Below are 13,547 nucleotides of genomic sequence, written 5' to 3'. Positions count from 1 at the left end.
TGATCCCTGAGGTCCCTTTTAAACTCAAAAGAAATGAGTATCCGGAGATCCGACATGAAATTCAAAGAAGAGGTTGGGAAGTTCTAACAAATCCCATCCAACAAGTCGGCATCTTAATGGTTCAAGAGTTCTATGCCAATGCATGGATCACCAAGAACCATGATCAAAGTAAGAACCCAGATCCAAAGAACTATGTTACAATGGTTCGGGGGAAATACTTAGATTTTAGTCCGGAGAATGTGAGGTTGGCGTTCAACTTGCCATACATGGAAGAGAACGCACGCCCCTACACAAGGAGAGTCAACTTTGATCAAAGGTTGGACCAAGTCCTTATGGACATATGTGTAGAAGGAGCTCAATGGAAGATTGACTCCAAAGGCAAGCCGGTTCAACTAAGAAGATTGGACCTCAAGCCTATAGCTAGAGGATGGTTGGAGTTTATTCAATGCTCAATCATTCCCACTAGCAACCGGTCTGAAGTTACTATAGACCGGGCCATCATGATCCATAGCATCATGATTGGAGAAGAGGTGGAAGTTCATGAGATTATACCTCAAGAACTTTACAAGGTGGCTGACAAGTCCTCCACCATGGCAAGGTTAGCCTTTCCTCACCTCATTTGCCACCTATGCAATTCAGCTGGGATTGACATAGAGGGAGATATCCTCATCAAAGAGGACAAGCCCATCACTAAGAAAAGATGGAGCAAGCAAGAGAGCCCAGTCATGGAGATCAAGAGGCGCAAGAAGCTCATCACCATGAGATTCCGGAAATGCCTCAAATGCACTTTCCTCCACAAAACTATTGGGAGCACATCAACACCTCCCTAGAAGAATTGAGTTCCAATATGGGACAACTAAGGGTGGAACATCAAGAGCACTCCATCATGCTCCATGAAATAAGAGAAGATCAAAAAGCAATGAGGGAGGAGCAACAAAGACAAGGAAGAGACATAGAAGAGCTCAAGGACATCATTGGTTCCTCAAGAAGGAAACGCCACCATCACTAAGGTGGATTCATTCCTTGTTCTTGCTTTCTCTGTTTTTCGTTTTCTATGTTATGTGCTTATCTATGTTTGTGTCTTCATTACATGATCATTAGTAGTTAGTAAACTCTGTCTTAAAGATATGAATGTCCTATGAATCCATCACCTCTCTTAAATGAAAAATGTTTTAATTCAAAAGAACAAGAAGTACATGAGTTTCGAATTTATCCTTGAACTTAGCTTAATTATATTGATGTGGTGACAATGCTTCTTGTTTTCCGAATGTATGCTTGAACAGTGCATATATCTTTTGAAGTTGTTGTTTAAGAATGTTAAATATGTTGGCTCTTGAAAGAATGATGACTAGGAGACATGTTATTTGATAATCTGAAAAATCATAAAAATGATTCTTGAAGCAAGAAAAAGCAGCAAAGAACAAAGCTTGCAGAAAAAAAAATAATAAATAGGCGAAAAAAAAATATAGAAAGAAAAAGAAAAAGCAAGCAGAAAAAGCCAAAGCTCTTAAAACCAAGAGGCAAGAGCAAAAAGCCAATAACCCTTAAAACCAAAAGGCAAGGGCAATTAAAAAGGATCCCAAGGCTTTGAGCATCAGTGGATAGGAGGACCTAAAGGAATAAAATCCTGGTCTAAGCGGCTAACCCAAGCTGTCCCTGACCATGTGCTTGTGGCGTGAAGGTGTCAAGTGAAAACTTGAGACTGAGCGGTTAAAGTCAAGGTCCAAAGCAAAAGAAGAGTGTGCTTAAGAACCCTGGACACCTCTAATTGGGGACTTTAGCAAAGCTGAGTCACAATCTGAAAAGGTTCACCCTATTATGTGTCTGTGGCATTTATGTATCCGGTGGTAATACTGGAAAACAAAGTGCTTAGGGCCATGGCCAAGACTCATAAAGAAGCTGTGTTCAAGAATCATCATACTGAACTAGGAGAATCAATAACACTATTCGAAATCTGAGGTTCCTATAGATGCCAATCATTCTAAACTTCAATGGATAAAGTGAGATGCCAAAACTATTCAAGAGGCAAAAAGCTATAAGTCCCGCTCATATGATTGAAGCTCTGTTTCATTGATAGTTTGGAATTTATAGTATATTCTCTTCTTTTTATCCTATTTGATTTTCAGTTGCTTGGGGATAAGCAACAATTTAAGTTTGGTGTTGTGATGAGCGGATAATTTATACGCTTTCTGGCATTGTTTTTAGTATGTTTTTAGTAGGATCTAGTTACTTTTAGGGATGTTTTCATAAGTTTTTATGTTAAATTCACATTTCTGGACTTTACTATGAGTTTGTGTGTTTTTCTGTGATTTCAGGTATTTTCTGGCTGAAATTGAGGTTCTTGAGCAAAAATCAGATTCAGAGGTTGAAAAAGGACTGCTGATGCTGTTGGATTCTGACCTCCCTGCACTCAAAGTGGATTTTCTGGAGCTACAGAACTCGAATGGCGCGCTTCCAATTGCGTTGGAAAGTAGACATCCAGGGCTTTCCAGCAATATATAATAGTCCATACTTTGGCCAAGAATTGATGACGTAAACTGGCGTTCAACGCCAGCTTTCTACCCAAATCTGGCGTCCAGCGCCAGAAAAGGATCCAAAACCAGAGTTGAACGCCCAAACTGGCACAGAAACTGGCGTTCAACTCCACAAATGGCCTCTGCACGTGCAACACTTAAGCTCAGCCCAAACACACACCAAGTGGGCCCCGGAAGTGGATTTATGTATCAATTACTCACTCATGTAAACCCTAGTGACTAGTTTATTATAAATAGGACCTCTTACTATTGTATTAGTCATCTTTGGACGTCTGGTTCTTAGATCAGAGGGGTTGTCCATCTCGGCCATGCCTGGACCTTCACTTATGTATTTTCATACGGTAGAATTTCTACACTCCATAGATTAAGGTGTGGAGCTCTGCTGTTCCTCAAAGATTAATGCAAAGTACTACTATTTTCTATTCAATTCTTTTTATTTCTCTTCTAAGATATCCATTCGCACCCAAGAACGTGATGAAGGTGATGATTATGTGTGACGCTCATCACCATCTCCCCTATGAACGCGTGCCTGACAAACACTTCTGTTCTACATGAATTAAGCTAGAATGAATATCTCTTAGATCTCCTAACCAGAATCTTCGTGGCGTAAGCTAGAATGATGGCGGCATTCAAGAGAATCCGGAAAGTCTAAACCTTGTCTGTGGTATTCCGAGTAGGATTCAATGATTGAATGACTGTGACGAGCTCCTAACTCGCGATTGCAGGGCGTTAGTGACAGACGCAAAAGGATAGTAAATCCTATTCCAGCATGATCGAGAACCGACAGATGAATAGCCGTGCCGTGACAGGGTGTGTGAGCATATTATTCACTGAGAGGATAAGATGAAGCCATTGACAAGGGTGATGCCTCCAGACGATTAGCCGTGCCGTGACAGGGCATTGGATCATTTTCCCGAGAGATGACCGAAAGTAGCCATTGACAGTGGTGATGTATCACATAAAGCCAGCCATGGAAAGGAGTAAGACTGATTGGATGAAGATAGCAGGAAAGCAGAGGTCCAGAGGAACGAAAAGCATCTCCATTCGCTTATCTGAAATTCCTGCCAATGAATCTACATAAGTATCTCTATCCCTTTTATTGTTTATTTTAATCTAATAAAATATCATGTTTAAATCCGCCTGACTGAGATTTGCAAGGTGACCATAGCTTGCTTTATACCAACAATCTCCGTGGGATTCGACCCTTACTCACGTAAGGTATTACTTGAACGACCCAGTGCACTTGCTGGTTAGTTGTATCGAAGTTGTGACAATCATGAATTAAGATCAGAGCACCATTTCGAGTTCTGGACGCCAGATTTGGGAAGAAGGCTGGCGTTGAACGCCAGTTTACGTCGTCAATTCTTGGCCAAAGTATGGACTATTATATATTTCTGGAAAGCCCTGGATGTCTACTTGCCAACGAAATTGGAACTGCGCCATTTCGAGTTCTGTAGCTCCAGAAAATCCACTTTGAGTGCAGGGAGGTCAGAATCCAACAGCATCAGCAGTCCTTCTTCAACCTCTGAATCTGATTTCTGCTCAAGTCCCTCAATTTCAGCCAAAAAATACCTGATATCACAGAAAAACACACAAACTCATAGTAAAGTCCAGAAATGTGAATTTAACATAAAAACTAAGGAAAACATCCCTAAAAGTAACCAGATCCTACTAAAAACATACTAAAAACAATGCTAAAAAGCGTATAAATTATCCGCTCATCACTCTCCTTGTACCTGACATACAACCAAAGCATAAGAATCACACAACACCAGAAAGGCAATAACACTTCAATCCATTTCTGAAGTGAAATGTTAATTGGCTTAGGCAAAAATTCAAACAGTTAGTGTGTTAGTCAAAAATTAAAGAAACAGAAAATAAAAAGTGCTTGATCTAGATCTTCACTTCACTTAATCATTGTCAATCTAATTCAATCCCCGACAACGACGCCAAAAACTTGATGTGTGGAAAATGATCCAACACAAAACTCACCAGCAAGTGGACCGGGTCGCATCAAGTAATAATAACTCACATGAGTGAGGTCGATCCCACAGGGATTGAAGGATTAAGCAATTTTAGTTTAGTGGTTGATTTAGTCAAGCGAATCAAGTTTTGGTTGAGTGGTTTGTGTTTGACAGAAACTAAATTGCTTGAAATGTAAAGGGAGAGGGGAAACTGTAGTAAATGAAAGAGCAAAGAAAGTAAAAGTGCTGAATCTTAAAGTGCAAGTAATGTAAATTGCAGAAACTTAAATTGCAAGATATGTAAATGACTGAATCTTAAAGTGTAAGAAATGTAAATTGCTTGAATTGTAAAAGGGATTGGGAGTTGGGATTGCAGAATTTAAACAAGCAACGGTAACTTGCAATAAACAAAAAAGTAGAGGAATAATTGAATTGAACTAGATCTCAACAGAAAAGTAAAAATGCTTTGAAAATTTAAAAACAGAGAATGAGCAATGCTTAATTTGTAGCAATTTAAAAGAGGAACAATTGCAAAGGAGATAAAGAAAAGTAAATCGCAGAATTAAAGAGAAGATGAAGCAGTAAAGTAAACAGAAAGGGAAATTTGATTATGCAGAGAAAGTAAACAAGAGATCTCAAGGTGAGATTGAAACAGAAGTTCTTAAATTCTTCACCCAAGATCAAAAGCAAGAAAAGTAAAGAGTGCTCAAGCAAGAACCAGGAAGAAGAGAGATCAATTCTCTTTCCAAATTCTCTAAGATCCAAATTCAAAAGTAAAAAGCTCCAAATGAAAATGAAAGTTAAAAGGAAAATTCAAAGTAAAGTCTAGAGGTCTCAAAAGGTCCTAATTACATCAAACTAACTCCTATTTATACACTTTCTATTCTTGGATTTTGGAATTTGGATGGGCTTTTGATTTGGTGAAGAAATGAATTAAGTTGGATTTTTAATTCAATTTTTCAGCCCAAGTGCACCTCCCAGGGGCAAGCTCAGTTGGAAAACCAAACTGAGCCCCCAAGTGTTGCTGTCCGTGTCAAGTGTGGTGCGCCAGCCTCTTGGTCATTGCGTGACACTAGAGCTCAGTTGGAATTTTGAACTGAGCTCTATGTGTGTCAAAGTTGTGCGCCTCATGGTGTCATGGACGTGTCATGGTGCGCATGACAAGCTCCCTTGTGAGCATTTGTTGCGCCAAAGAGTGGGAAGATTGGGGAAGTAGTGCTCAGTTGGAAAAACCAACTGAGCTCCCCATGTGTAGCGCTTAACTTTGCATTCCAAGCTCCCAAGTTCGAACCCTGGTGGAGGCAAATGGAGGCCAATTTCCTTGGAAGAGTGGGCGCTCCTCTTTGTCTCTTCATGAAGCTCCCTGGTTCGATCCTCTTGGAGTGCATCTTGGCTCATTTTCTTGCTAGCTTGGTAGCACTCCTCCCTTGTGTTCCAAAGAGTTCCCAAGTTCGAAACTTGGCCCAAGCATGTTAGTTCATTTTCCTTCCAAGCTAAGTAGCGTGTGGTTCCAAGTTCGAACCATGGAGGAGGCATTTTGGCTATTTTCTTCTCATTTTCCTTGTAAGGAGCGTTCCTTGCTTCCTTTAGCTCATGAGTTCGAAACTTGGTGGCTTCATTCATGGGAATTTTTCTTTGAATTAATTCTTGAAAGCCCCCGATAAAGCTCAATTTGTGAACTGAGCTTCATGTTGCCTCCTTGCTTTCTTTAGTGCTCAGTTCACTAAGTGAACTGAGCTTTGTACCTTGCCTTTTCCTTTTATTCCTTGTGAAGCTCACTTTGCTTTCTTAACTTAGCTTTCACTCTTCTTTGATTTTTGCCACGCTTTTTCTTTTCTTGGACACGCTTCTTAAGCCACGCATTTCTTATTTTCTTCTTTCTTCACCTACAATTAATCAAAATAACCAATCAAAGTATCACCAAATTCACAAGGTTTATAAATCGTAAAAAAATCAATTAAATTTAGCTTAAACCTCATGATTTAGCATCAATTACATGGTGGTTGTTTAATTCAAAGAAGTCATGCATTTTCATTCCAAATTACTTACTTAGAATGCAAGAAAGTGCATAAAACCTAATAAAAACAAAGAAAAAGGCTAGTGAAACTAGGCTAAGATGACTTGTCATCAATTCTCCTAGTTAAGTATGTTGATTCTTGAACACAACTACTTTATGAGTCTTGGCTGTAGCCCTAAGCACTTTGTTTTCCAGTATTACCACCGGATACTTAAATGCCACAGACACATAACTGGGTGAACCTTTTTAGATTGTGACTCAGCTTTGCTAGAGTCCCCAATTAGAGGTGTCCAGGGTTCTTAAGCACACTCTTCTTTTTGCTTTGGACCTCGACTTTAACCGCTCAGTCTCAAGTTTTAACTTGACACCTTCACGCCACAAGCACATGGTTAGGGACAGCTTGGTTTAGCCGCTTAGGCCAGGATTTTATTACTGTGGGCCCTCCTATCCACTGATGCTCAAAGCCTTGGATCCTTTTTATCACCCTTGCCTTTTGGTTTAAAGGGGTACTGGCTTTTTCTACTTGCTTTTTTTCTTCTTTTTTTTTTTGCAAGCTTTTCACTGCTTTTTCTTACTTCAAGAATCAATTTTATGATTTTTCAGATCATCAAATAACATTTCTCCTTTTCCTTTCATTCTTTCAAGAGCCAACAATTTTAACATTCATGAATCAACAAATTCAAAAATATGCACTGTTCACGCATTCATTCAGAAAAACAATAGCATTGCCACCACATCAAAATAATTAAACTGTTTTAAAATTTGAAATTCATGCACTTCTTTTTCTTTTTCAATTAAAAACATTTTTCATTTAAGAAAGGTGATGGATTCATTTTCATAGCTTTAAGGTATAGACACTTAGACACTAATGATCATGTAATAAAGACACAAACATAAATAAACATAAAGCACAAGTTTCGAAAAACAGGAAATAAAGAACAAGAAAATTAAAGAACGGGTCCACCTTAGTGATGGCGGCTTGTTCTTCCTCTTGAAGATCTTATGGAGTGCTTGAGCTCCTCAATGTCTCTTCCTTGCCTTTGTTGCTCCTCTCTCATGGTTCTTTGATCTTCTCTAATTTCATGGAGGAGGATGGAATGCTCTTGGTGCTCCACCCTTAGTTGTCCCATGTTGGAACTTAATTCTCCTAGGGAGGTGTTGATTTGCTCCCAATAGTTTTGTGGAGGAAGATGCATCCCTTGAGGCATCTCAGGGATTTCATGATGAGGAATTTCCTCATGCTCTTAATGAGGTTCTCTTGTTTTCTCCATCCTTTTCTTAGTGATGGGTTTGTCCTCATCAATGAGAATGTCTCCCTCTATGTCAATTCCAACCAAATTGCAAAGGTGACAAATGAGATGAGGGAAGGCTAACCTTGCCAAAGGAGAGGACATATCCGCCACCTTGTAGAGTTCTTGGGATATAACCTCATGAACTTCCACTTTCTCTCCAATCATGATGCTATGTATCATGATAGCCCGGTCTATAGTAGCTTCGGACCAGTTGCTAGTGGGAATAATTGAGCGTTGGATGAACTCCAACCATCCCCTAGCCACGGGCTTGAGGTCATGCCTTCTTAGTTGAATCGGCTTCCCTCTTGAATCTCTCTTCCATTGAGCGCCCTCTTCACATATGTCTATGAGGACTTGGTCCAACCTTTGATCAAAGTTGACCCTTCTAGTGTAGTGGTGTGCATCTCCTTGCATCATGGGCAAGTTGAATGCCAACCTTACATTTTCCGGACTAAAATCCAAGTATTTCCCTCGGACCATTGTAAGCCAATTCTTAGGGTTCGGGTTCACACTTTGATCATGGTTCTTGGTGATCCATGCATTGGCATAGAACTCTTGAACCATTAAGATTCCGACTTGTTGAATGGGGTTGGTGAGAACTTCCCAACCTCTTCTTCGGATCTCATGTCGGATCTCCGGATATTCGCCCCTTTTTGAGCTTAAAAGGGACCTCGGGGATCACTTTCTTCTTGGCCACAACTTCATAGAAGTGGTCTTGATGCACCCTTGAGAGGAATCTCTCCATCTCCCATGACTCGGAGGTGAAAGCTTTTGCCTTCCCTTTCCGCTTTCTCGAGGTTTCTCTAGCCTTTGGTGCCATAAATGGTTATGAAAAAACAAAAAGCTTTAGCTTTTACCATACCAAACTTAGAAGGTTTCTCGTCCTCGAGCAAAAGAAGAAAGAAGAGAGTAGAAGAAGAAGAAATAGAGGAGATAGAATGGGCTTTGTGTTTCAGCCAAGGGGGAGAAGTGGTGTTTAGGTTGTGTGAAAATGGAGGAGTGAAGATGGGTTTATATAGGAGTGAGAGGGGTGTGTATGGTTCGGCCATTATGGGTGGGTTTGGGAGGGAAAATGGTTTGAATTTGGATGGTGAGGTAGGTGGGGTTTTATGAAGGATGGATGTGAGTGGTGAGGAGAATGGTGGGATTTGATAGATGAAGGTTTTTGGGGAAGAGGTATTGAGGTGATTGGTGAATGGGTGAAGAAGAGAGAGAGTGGTGGGGTAGGTGGGGATCCTGTGGGGTCCACAGATCCTGAGGTGTCAAGGATATCTCATCCCTACACCAAGTGGCGTGCAAAACGCCCCTTTCTGCCAATCCTGGCGTTAAACGCCAGGCTACTGCCCATTTCTGGCGTTTAACGCCAGCTTCTTGCCCATTCCTGGCATTAAACGCCAGTCTGGTGCCCTTTTCTGGCGTTAAACGCCCATAATGGTGCCAGACTGGGTGTTTAACGCCCATTCTGCTACCTTTATTGGCGTTTAAATGCCAGTAGATTTCTCCTCCAGGGTGTTCTATTTTTCATTCTGTTTTTCACTTTTTTTTGCTTTTTTAATTGTTTTTGTGACTTCACATGATCATCAACCTATAGAAAACATAAAATAACAATAGAAAATAGAAATTTAACATAGATAAGTAAAAATTGGGTTGCCTCCCAACAAGTGCTTCTTTAATGTCAATAGCTTGACAGTGGTTCTCATGGAGCCTCACAGATGTTCAGAGCAATGTTGGAACCTCCCAACACCAAACTAAGAGTTTGAATGTGGAGGTTCAACACCAAACTTAAAGTTTGGTTGTGGCCTCCCAACACCAAACTTAGAGTTTAACTGTGGGGGCTCTGTTTGACTCTGTATTGAGAGAAGCTCTTCAAGCTTCCTCTCCATGGTTACAGAGGGATATCCTTGAGCTTTAAACATAAGGGAGTCTTCATTCACTTGAATGATCAATTCTCCTCTGTCAACATCAATCACAGCTTTTGCTGTGGCTAGGAAGGGTCTGCCAAGGATGATGGATTCATCCATACACTTCCCAGTCTTTAGGACTATGAAATCAGCAGGGATGTAGTGGTCTTCAACCTTCACCAAGACATCCTTTACAAGTCCATAAGCCTATTTCTTTGAATTGTCTGCCATCTCTAGTGAGATTTTTGCAGCTTGTACCTCAATGATCCCTAGCTTCTCCATTACAGATAGAGGCATAAGGTTTATGCTTGACCCTAGGTCACACAGAGTCTTCTCAATGGTCATGGTGCCTATGGTACAAGGGATTGAGAACTTTCCAGGGTCCTGTCTCTTTTGAGGTAATCTCTTCCTAGTCAAGTCATCCAGTTCTTTGATGAGCAATGGAGGTTCATCCTCCCAAGTCTCATTACCAAATAGCTCGGAATTTAGCAATGGAGGTTCATCCTCCCAACTTACTCTTCAGAAACATCTTCATCCTCTTCAGAGGAAGAATATTCATCAGAGCTCATGAACGGCAGAAGTAGATTTAATGGAATCTCTATGGTCTCAGTATGAGCCTCAGATTTCCATGGTTCCTCAGTAGGGAACTCCATGGAGGTCAGTGCGCGTCCATTGAGGTCTTCCTCAGTGGGAATCACTGCCTCTTCCTCCTCTCCATGTTCGGCCATGTGAGATGTGGTTATGGCCTTACACTCTCTTTTTGGATTCTCTTCTGTATTGCTAGGGAAAGTGCTAGGAGGGAGTTCAGTAATTTTCTTACTCAGCTGACCCAATTGTGCCTCCAAATTTCTAATTGAGGACTTTGTTTCAGTCATGAAACTTTGAGTGGTTTTGATTAGATCAGAGACAATGGTTGTTAAGTCAGAGGGGTTTTGCTTAGAATTCTCTGTCTGTTGCTGAGAAGATGATAGAAAAGGCTTGCTATTGCTAAACCTATTTCTTCCACCATTATTGTTGTTGAAACCTTGTTGAGGTCTCTGTTGATTCTTCCATGAGAGATTTGGATGATTTCTCCATGAAGGATTATAGGTGTTTCCATAGGATTCTCCCATGTAATTCACCTCTTCCATTGCTGGGTTCTCAGGATCATAAGCTTCTTCTTTAGAGGAAGCTTCCTTAGTACTGCCTGTTGCTGCTTGCATTCCAGAAAAACTCTGAGAAATCATATTGACTTGTTGGGTCAATATTTTATTCTGAGCCAATATGGCATTCAGAGTATCAATCTCAAGAACTCCTTTCTTCTGAGTTGACCCATTATTCACAGGATTCCTTTCATAGGTGTACATGAATTGGTTATTTGCAACCATTTCAATGAGTTCTTGAGCTTCTGCATGCGTTTTCTTAAGATGAAGAGATCCTTCAGCAGAGCTATCCAATGACATCTTGGATAGTTCAGACAGACCATCATAGAAGATTCCTATGATGCTCCATTCTGAAAGCATGTCAGAAGGGCACCTTCTGATCAATTGCTTGTATCTCTCCCAAGCTTCATAGAGGGACTCACCATCCTTCTGTCTAAAGGTTTGGACTTCCACTCTAAGCTTGCTCAATTTTTGAGGTGGAAAGAACTTTGCCAAGAAGGCATTGACTAGCTTTTCCCAAGAGTTCAGGCTTTCCTTAGGTTGTGAATCCAACCATGTTCTAGCTCTGTCTCTTACAGCAAAAGGAAAAAGCATAAGTCTGTAGACTTCAGGGTCAACCCCATTGGTCTTGACAGTGTCACAGATTTGCAAGAACTCAGCTAAAAACTGATGAGGATCTTCCAATGGAAGTTCATGAAACTTGCAATTCTGTTGCATTAGAGAAACTAATTGACGCTTAAGCTCAAAGTTGTTTGCTCCAATGGAAGGGATAGAGTTGCTTCTCCCATAGAAATCAGGAGTAGGTGCAATAAAGTCATCAAGCACCTTCCTTGCATTGTTGGCATTGTTGTTGTTTTCGGCTGCCATGGTTTCTTCTTTGAAGAGTTCTGTTAGGCCCTCTAAAGAGAATTGTTCTTTAGCTTCTCTTAGCTTTCTCTTCAAGGTTCTTTCAGGTTCAGGATCAGCTTGAACAAGTATGCCTTTATCTTTGTTCCTGCTCATATGAAAGAGAAGAGAACAAGAAAGTAGGGAATCCTCTATGTCACAGTATAGAGATTCCTTGAGGTGTCAGAGGAAAAGAAGAATAGAAGGAGGAGGTGGAGAAGAGGGAATTCGAACTTATCAAAAGGGACAGAGTTCGAATTGCACCTTGATGAGGAGTCTTAGTCCTTTAAATAGAAGGATGTGAGAAGAGGGGAAGAATTTTCGAAAATAATTTAAAAAGATTTTGAAATAATTAAAAAGAAATTTGAAAATTTGATTGAGATTTTTGAAAACTAAGATTGGGAAAGAAATAAAGTGATTTTTGAAAAAGATTTTGAAATCAGAAATTAAAAAGATACGATTGAAAATTAATTTTGAAAAAGATGTGATTGAAAAGATATGATTGAAAATCAATTTAGAAAAAGAAAGTTTTTAAAATTAAAGTTGATTACTTGACTAACAAGAAATTAAAAGATATGATTCTAAAATTTAAAGTTTGATCCTTTCTTAATAGGCAAGTAACAACTTGAAAATTTTGAAGTAAATCTTGAATTGAAGCAAGGATTTTTGAAAATAGTAAAAAATAAATATAAAATGGAAAGAAATTGATTTTGAAAGAGATATGATTGAAAAGATATGATTTAAAAAAGATTTGATTTTGAAAAATTATGAAAACTTGAAAAAAATGTGAATTAAAAACAAAATCTTCCCTCTAGTGTCATCCTGGCGTTAAACGCCCAGAATGGTGCCCATTCTGGCATTTAACACCCAAATCTCTACCTTTTTGGGCATTAAACGCCCAGCCAGGTACCTTGGCTGGCGTTTAAATGCCAATTTTCCTTCTTCACTGGGCGTTTTGAATACCCAGCTTTTTCTGTTTGATTCCTCTGCTGAATGTTCTGAATCTTCAATTCTCTGTATTATTGACTTCAAAAGACATAGTTTTAAAAATATTTTTTGAATTTTTGATGATGGGAATCAATAAAAATGCAACTAGGATCAAATAAACAATGCATGCAAGACACCAAACTTAAAAGTTTGTATACTAAGGACTATAACAATGTAAAAATGCATGTAAGAAACAACAAAACATACAAAACAAGAGAATTTGAAGATCAAAGCAATGAAATCATCAAGAACAACTTGAAGATTAATGAAGATACATGCATGGAATTTTTGAAAAATGCAAGAAAAATAGAAACATGCAATTAACACCACACTTAAAAATTGATACTAGACTCAAACAAGAAACATAAAATATTTTTGGTTTTATGATTTTAATTTTTTTTTTTGTATTTTTTTCGAAAATTATATAGAAAAGAAAATAAAGAGAATCAAAACTTTTAATAAGAATTCCAGGAATCATGCAATGTTAGTCTAAAGCTTCAGTCTAAAAAGATTAGACATGTTTGGCCAAGCTTCAGCAGGACATTACATTCAATAGCTAAATTGATGAGAATCAATCAGCTTTTGTGATGGTGGGAACATCACCTTGAAACTCTAGAATTCATTCTTAATAATTCTGAAAAAAAAATACCTAATCTAAGCAACAAGATGAACCGTCAGTTGTCCAAACTCGAACAATCCCCGGTAACGGCGCCAAAAACTTGGTGTTGTTGCCGGACCAAACTTGGCACTGTTGTTGCCGGAAACAAATGGGAAATTATTGTTCGTTCATTCGTTCCTTCCCCGGCAACGGTGCCAAAAACTTGG

The 13,547-nt window shown here is 39.4% G+C and overlaps 1 non-coding gene across 1 annotated transcript; it reads left to right on the top strand.

Moving 5' to 3' along the window:
* Positions 1 to 11,204: 11,204 nt before the first annotated feature.
* LOC112760258 (small nucleolar RNA R71) lies at positions 11,205 to 11,312 on the top strand. Its single transcript, XR_003180707.1, has one exon. It is a non-coding gene; the product is annotated as a small nucleolar RNA R71 (small nucleolar RNA).
* The last annotated feature ends 2,235 nt before the right edge of the window (positions 11,313 to 13,547 follow it).

This window comes from Arachis hypogaea, chromosome 16 (genome assembly GCF_003086295.3).
Source record: "Arachis hypogaea cultivar Tifrunner chromosome 16, arahy.Tifrunner.gnm2.J5K5, whole genome shotgun sequence".
NCBI lineage: Eukaryota > Viridiplantae > Streptophyta > Magnoliopsida > Fabales > Fabaceae > Arachis > Arachis hypogaea.
This window is presented reverse-complemented; position numbering and strand designations above follow the sequence as displayed.